The following is an 8,742-nucleotide window of genomic DNA, read 5'->3' as shown; positions in this document are numbered from 1 at the left end:
ATTTTCAGGATAGGATTTTGAGTATAGGAGGATAAATTGACTATATATATCAATGAAAAAAATTTTATGATTGAAGAACACTATAGTAAGCAAAATGATAAAGTGTACGCTCACAGTTATAAAGAAACTGCTCAAGTGGTCGAAAAGGTACAACGTGGTCATCATCCTGCGTCAGTAATGGTTTGGTGGGGCGTGTCTTATCAAGGAGTCACAAAACTACATTTTTGTAAAAAAGAAGCGAAAACTTTAGCCAAAGTGTACCCAGATACACTCTTGGATCATGTTGTGAAAAATCTCGGCAATACACTTTTTAAAACTATACCGTGGAATTTCCAGCAGGACTTTGCACCTGGTCACAAGGCACAAACTACCCAAGCCTGGCTTGAAACCAACAGGACTCTATAAGAGCTGAATACTGACTGGCTCTCACCTAGCCCAGACCTTAACCCTTTAGACTTTAGGTTATGGTCAATTTTAGAGGACATGGCCTGCTCTAAACGACACGGTGACATTGAGTCTCGTAAAAGATCTTTGGAGCAAGCAGTGGCGAAATTTCCCTCGGAAACAGTGCGTAAATTCATAGATTCGTGGCCAAACAGATTAAAGGCCTGTATAGAAGCCAAAGAAGGCCACTTAAAAAAAAAAAAATTATTTTGCTGAGCTTTTAATAAATATTTATTTATTTATTTGGGAAACCAACATTACAATACAAACATATAATATTTAAAAAATAGTTAAAACAATAACCAAACATGTTTCCACTATCAAAATCACAAATGAGTAGAAAATGAACAGAGAAGAGAAATTTAGAAATTTAAGCTTACACAAAGAAACAAAAGCAAAAATAAAAGCATATATTACATTACTCCATTTAAAATTACTCCATTTAAAAATGCATATTCATTTGTAACAGAACTTATGGCTGGACTAGGTATTTATATCTTGTTGAAACGGATTAGTGTTGAATTATATTTAATAGGTAAAGGACCTTCACAGATTGTCGGTTCGGTACACTATTTATCATAGAAGAGTGCTCTCGGGAATCATTTGTGACGAACCCGACTTGTACCGTTTTAAAATCACACCATCCGCATCCGCATCCGCCATCCTGTCGTCAGGGCAGAATTCACACATATAGCCTGAAACTGCAATATTAATTTACAGTGATTTTTTAGTGTTAACTGATTACGTTAGGCCATAGACATCTACTACGTAAACACCGCCACACACATGCGGACTCAAAAGAGATCCTACCACGAGTAAATTATAAATATCAGCAAAAACAAAATGTGGTACCAAATTAAAATCGTTAACGAGTCCGGAATAAATTCTCTGGTAACCAAACCAAACAGAGTATCCCTTTGCAATTACACTTGAATTACATTGGGTATGTTTCGATACACGGTCAAATTGTACAGAGTTCTGAGTCCGACGCTTATCCACACGTCGACTGCACGCGGTAGGTATTGCTCTACAGAAAGCCTCGTTCCAAAGGTAGGTATTCTTACTATTGTTGTCATGTTCAATACCTTAAAGTGGTTGTTACTTTAATGTCACTATTATTGTGTTAAGTCTATTTTCACAAGTAGAGTTCACAGAGGTGCATTTGTGTTGAGCGACGCACCGGTGTTCGAATCTCAAGCGGGTACCAATTTTTCTAATGAAATACGTACTTACCAAAATATGTTCACGATTGACTTCCACGGTGAAGGAATAACATCGTGTAATAAAAATCAAACCCGCAAAATTATAATTTGCGTAATTACTGGTGGTAGGACCTCTTGTGAGTCCGCGCGGGTGGGTACCACCGCCCTGCCTATTTCTGCCGTGAAGCAGTAATGCGTTTCGGTTTGAAGGGTGGGGCAGCCGTTGTAACTATACTGAGACCTTAGAACTTATATCTCAAGGTGGGTGGCGCATTTACGTTATGGATGTCTATGGGCTCCAGTAACCACTTAACACCAGGTGGGCTGTGAGCTCGTCCACCCATCTAAGCAATAAAAAAAAAGAGTAAAAAGCATCTGAATATACAAACTTTCGCATTTATTTATCATATTATATTATATTATAAGGCTCCTCTCCTGTAAAGTTGCAAAAATATCACTTAAACTAAATTGCTTTTCACCCCTCGATATATATGTATAATGAATTGGTAAAATGAAACTGTTTCAAGTATTTTATCAGATTTTTAATGTTTTTAAATCAAATATGAATACTTTAACGGGAATATCTGATCCATCGCTCCATTTTGACAATAGCTGGTATTGTATTTCAGGCTTCAGGCGGATAACGTGTAATTAAGCAGTCAAACACAATCCCTTCATAGAAACGAACAATAGACGTAGTATATATGCGTCAGAGCTAATTAATATACATATGTTTGTTAATATTTCACATTGAAATATTAATTTAGGCATTTATAAGGGTGCTTTCAAGGTGCGCTTGAACTATTTTGGGGTAATTAGTTTGTCGTATTGTAAGGAAAACTTTTTGTAGTATTTAATTGTTTTGATAAATAAGGGCTAACGAATCTCGTATTTAAATTAATTGTTTCATGTTTAGGAACATTAGATACGAAAGACGCTAATGGAAAATTTGTCGCGAAATATCTATTTTGAAGACTTCGCTCGTTAATAAAAAAATAGTACATATTTGATTTGTATGAATGATTTGTCAAGTTTCTAATAGGCTTATTACGAGTAGGTTTATTATCAATTAGGTTAGTGATCAGTAAGTAATATTCTGTTTTTTTTTTAATTCTCGTGATTTAACATAGAGAACCGCACCTTTTATTTTTCGGGCAGGGGGCCGAACTTCGTATGAAATGGTTACGCCTAGGGGACGCACGGTGTAAATGGACTCCCTTTGCACTCCCTCACCCGACGTCCGATGTTCGCTTAGGGTGAGAATCTGAGCAGGGTAGGGGGATTCCTGTGGTCAACACTACAAACAGACTCGCGAGGCCACCTCAAGGACGCCCAATTGACGGGTCTTCAAGTTGATCGTCGACGACCAACGACACCAGTCTCCGTGGTACGGCGGTCAGTCATGCCGTCCGGGCGTTGCTGCTGATAGGATACCCCTCTGGGTCAAAACCAGTCTGCTAGGTCGGATAGGCGATACACCGCCGACCGGGCTCCTCTTCCATAGTGCGTCCGACGACGACGGCGCAGACAACATCGCGAAACAGACGTTGACACGTCATCCTCCTGGTGCCAGCACACAAGAGTGAAGGTACCTTGCGGTGCAGTCTCGACTCCCTCAGGTCGCCCCCTGATTATCATTGGGAGGCGACTACGGCAAGGCGATCGCAATTATACTGAGTCTGGAAATGTTCTCATAGACACAAATCAGCTTTAAAAATAGATTCGGGATAATATTTTTTACCGATTTTTTTTATTGCCCTTGTAGGCAGACGAGCATACGGCCCACCTGATGGTAGTAGTTACCGTCCCCCAATGAACTTTAGCAATGCCAGACGTAGAGTCAAGCCTCTGCCTACTCTCCACAAGCCTCTTTTCGCGAATCGTAAACGTAGTAACTTGAAATAGCTTCTGTGATCTAGTCTCGTGTTAATTATTTCCGACATTTGGAATATTTTACATTATAATACGGATGAAGAAGTTCTTATTTGTCTGTTGTTTAACATGACTTTTTTTGCAATGCCGTCTTGTTCTGAAAAAATACATTTATTTACGAAACTGAAACATTAATGTTAAGGAGTAAATGTAGTTTTAATTACTAAATCACGATAATTTTATTTTATTGGATCAGTAAGGACGGTACAAACTTAGTGTTATAGTAATGTTGATCCGACATTTGACTTAAAATATGGTGACCTTCGCATTTACATTCAAAGTCCTTGAAATTTCAAGTGTGACGTCCTTTGAGAATTCCTGGCCTGGCCTCCCTTCTTTATGTTACATCTGAATTCTCAATTATTCAGCTGGAATTTCAATAAAGTTTTACGTTAAGAGATTGTGTTAAATCTCATCGCTTAAATGTAATAGAAGGGGAACCAATTGGATTTTTTGCTTACTTAAAAGAATCCAATTTTAATCCGACTTTGAGTTGTATTATCGATAAAACAATGCAAAAAATATTATTAATGATTGTCAAAGATTGCCATTAATTAATTCATTAGTAGTAACTTCGAAGGAACTGATTTTTCAGAAGAGTTCACAGCCCACCTGGTTTTAAGTGGTTACCGGAGTCCATAGACATCTGCAACGTAAATGCCGCCACCCACCTTGTAATAGAGTTCTAAGGTCTCAGTATAGTTACAACGGCTGCCCCTACCTTCAAATCGAAACACATTACTGCTTCACGGCAGAAATAGGCAGGATGGTGATATCTATCCGTGCGGACTCACAAGATGTCCTACCACTAGTCATTACGCAAATTATAATTTTTGCGGGTTTGATTTTTATTACACAATGTTATTCCTTCACCGTGGAAGTCAATCGTGAACATTTGTTAAATATGTATTTCATTAAAAAAATTGGTACCCCGCTGTGGGATTCGAACACCGGTGCATCGCTACATACGAATGCATCGGACGTCTTATCCTTTTGGCCCCGACGAATCTGTCTGGAGTAAAAGTGAAGTATTCAAAACAAGTACAATGTCGCCAGCCTACCCGGACTTCAGGTCGAAGATTCAAGTGTATTGAAATAATATCAATCCCGCCTTTCATACTTTAAACTGATTCGCTGCAGAAATGTCGTAAGTGAAGTACTGATGAAGTAATCGAATTCCACCTGAATAGGTTAACAAAATTGTTATGAAAATATGAGTTGCGCGTCTACAAGCGTATCTGGAACCAAAAATCTTGTAGAAAATGTATAATAAACATATGTAACGCACGTTGATTGGTGTAAATTATTGTTAATATTATTCGTGAAAATTATTTTGAATTGTACTATCACGAATTTCATTTTAAAAAAAAGAAGAATATTTCACCATCACTTATATTCGTGGTCGCCCTACAGTACGTACGTCCAAACCACTACTAAGTATCTATATGAATTAGGCAAAATCAGGATTAGAAATCAAAAAATGATTGTATAAATGTAAATTAAACGGCATTTCTGATAAAAGTCAAAATTATAGACATAACCTTACGAGTCAAAGTAGCCAATGGGTTATTTTGTTCATTTTAATTTATTATTTTGTTCGCAGTACACAATAATTATTGCAATCTATTAAAGAATTGTCACAAGCGTTCCGTCGTAGCCATTGACAGTGGTATCTTTAGGTATAGTGGAAAAGTTGAATAGAAAACGTGATTGAACTTCGTTTTTTCCATAAAAACTATTCTTGATAGCAAAAAGTTTTCGGTAAGGCACACGCGTGGGAACCGCGTTGTCGAGTTTCTGACGCGTCCGTCCGGTCTAGGATTAGATAATACATGGATATGCCATTGAATTAAAATAAAAATTTAATTGAAATAAAACAATGAAATTCAATTAAGAACCAATCATGTTTTTAGTTTTTATTTTTTATTTTTAGTTGTTTTCTCTTTCCTTAATATTTAGTACGTATAAAGGTGTTTGGCTTTTCAGAACATTGTGGTAAAATTATCATTATATGAAAACAATATCGACCATGTCTACGGCTTAAGCATTCCACAACACCTCCGGATGGCGATGAGAAAAATCGTGCCACCATTTTAATTGGACATGACGAATGAAGTTTACTGGAAAAACGGGGCGGAGACTGTTTGTGGAGGCGGATGCGACACGTTTTTATTTCTTACCAGACGCCATTATTATCACATTGTCTGTTCATTCAACAAAGTAACAACGATGATGTGATCAACGCACCGAATTAAACGAATTACTCAAGAATAATAAAAATGAGAATTATGTAATTTTTTTTTACACTGTTTGACTTATCCTTTTTTTTTTTTGAAAGATCAGGGAGCGTTTGTAACCGCATTGTCATTTTATTTGGGTTACAATTTGAATACCGAAAATCTTCGTAACTATAGGAGACCTTGTGCTTAGAAGCCAGGAAATTAATTAAGATCAGGAATCGGAAAAATGTAGGGAAAACAATTAAGGTTACAACTGCTACGAATGGATGGTGTGAATCTCAAATATGTCGGCTGTAGACCTGTGTTTTGTCAGTGTTAGTGGCAAGTGGTTACTGGAGCCCATACACATCTACAACGTAAACGCGCCACCCATTTTGAGAGATAAGTTCTAAGGTCTCAAGTATAGTTACAACGCCTGCCCTACCCTTCAAACCGAAACGCATTACTGCTTCACGGCAGAAATTGGCAGGGTGGTGGTACCTACCCGCGCGGACTCACAAGAGGCCCTACCACCAGTAAAAATATTATATTATATTAAATAATATAGTGTAAGATCTTAATTAGCGATGAATGCTGAAACTAATCATTATGTTTTTACTTACAAACATATTATTAAGTAACAAGTTCACATGGAAGTCACATATGATTTAAGACGTGAAATTCCTAATCGATTTTTTTTTGTGTCGATTGTTACAATGAATTAGTTGTTCGGTTTCCGGTATATTATGAATGCTTACTAACTTTTTTTCTTATTCGCGTATCGGGCAATCGATGTTTAACAACTACCAAAACATGTAAAACTCTCTCGTCGATTGTTCTCACACTAAAATGCGTGAGAACGAAAAAATCTTAGAATTGAATTATTGACTAACTGTCGGCAATTAAGCATTTAAAAATGGCAGCGACAGTTATAGCCGGCTGGCTGGACGTTAACGCAGGTGGATCGTGGGTATCGCTTTTAGGGGCGTCAAAAATCGTTAGTAATCGGTCGTCGGCTTTAGTTTTTCGGGAAAACTGATCGGACACCGAATTACCGATTGATTTTCACAGCGGATAATGCACGCACGTGGCTACTTCTCTGACTTAGTGTTGATTCGACACACTGTCGCTGCTCTCTGATTGAGCTGTGGTTACTGTCGCGACAGGTGATTTTCAATTAATTATTTTATAGACAAATCCTGCATTCGAGCTTGTACGTACGACTGTTCTATTGTAAATATAGACAGGATGATGGTTTAATTTATTTTTTATTGCTTAGATTGGTGGACGAGCTCACGGCCCACCTGGTGTTAAGTGGTTACCGGAGCCCATAGACATCTACAACGTAAATGCCGCCAAGGTCTCAGTATAGTTACAACGGCTGCCCCACCTTTCAAACCGAAGCGCATTCATTACTGCTTCACGGCAGAAATAGGAAGGGTGGTGGTACCTACCCGCACGGACTCACAAGAGGTCCTACCACCAGTAGGTGATTACGCAAATTATAATTTTGCGGTGCTTCGCTCAACACGAATGCACCGGACGTTTTATCCTTTAGGCCACGACGACTTCAAGACGACGACGTATTAGAAGATAGCGGTATAGCGTTGACCCTAGCATTGCTGACGTCCTTGAGCGACGGTGATCAATTGTCCGGATGCTCGTCTGCCCATTAGTATTAGCATATCAGCAATAAGAACTTCTACATGCACGAGATTACAAATTATGTATACAAGCAGTAAATTTAGGGGATCTGAGGTCCGGTGGCATTTAAGACGTGGGGAGGAGAGATAGCCATACTCTCTAGAGCCACTGCGGTCATCCACAGTGCGTTTTCAGAGATCTTTTTTGACAAGTACCATCCGGCTATGGAATGAGCTCCTCAGTGCTCCACGTTGTCTCCCGAGCGCTATGACATGTCCTTCTTCAAACGAGGCTTTTGGAGAGTATTAAGCGATAGGCAGCGGCCTGGCTCTGCCCATGGCTTTGCTGAAGTCCATGGGCGACGGTAGCCACTCACCATCAGGTGCAATGTACAAGAGCAATAAAAAAAAAGATAGCGAGTCGAATGTAATAATATAAAATATAAAAGGCTCGAGGTTGCGTACCTGTGTATCCTAATTACTAGTTAGACAGGCTACTTTTGATGTATGAATCTAATAAATACTAGTGCAAATCAGCAGGTGAGATAACAATCTCAACTTCATTGCCCACCTTTAATCATATGTTGAGAGTTTAGTGGTGCATCAATTACGTTAGCGTTAGTTCTGGCAAGAGCAATGCTTCGCTGAATCTACCGCCGGATTGGCATTGCGACCCACTGAGAAGATCTGGCGAAAAAACCCGATGTGTTGTGTCTTATGGGCTAGGTTGCACGCCGAACTCTTAGTCGAAGTAGGATGAGAACGGTGACTTGTACTTGGAGAGCCTAAAAACACCAATAGTGGGTCCGGAAAATGCGATAAGACTTGCATTGGGCGACGGTGGCTTTGCCGTTGTACCGTCGGATATGACGGGTCAGAAATTGTTAGATATAGATATACTAAGATGTAGTTAGAGGTGACCACGACATGAGAGTTATTGCGTAGCGCCTTTTCGAAGAAACACTCTGACATTGTCTTCTGATACTTATGTATCTATTCTAATTGAAGGTGGTTGTGCTGATTTGCATTTCTTACTCACATACGACGGTGCTCCGATGACTATCCTGCAAAGACGGGATTAGATGACCCGGAGAGAGTTAATGTGTGTGTGGGGGCGAATACTACAGTTGCATAGGTCATGATTTTTTTTTATAATAATAAACATTTTCAACAGTATCACTGCGATAAGTTGGTAATTATTTAGGTTATAGTAAAAAAAATAGTTCATTTTAACCTCATTATCTTTAAAGGAAAGGAACTCAGTCACATATTTTTATTTATTTTATTGCCTTTGTAGGCAGA

The sequence above is a fragment of the Bombyx mandarina genome, chromosome 03 (assembly GCF_030267445.1).
Source record: "Bombyx mandarina strain Sakado chromosome 03, ASM3026744v2".
Classification (NCBI taxonomy): domain Eukaryota; kingdom Metazoa; phylum Arthropoda; class Insecta; order Lepidoptera; family Bombycidae; genus Bombyx; species Bombyx mandarina.
This window is presented reverse-complemented; position numbering follows the sequence as displayed.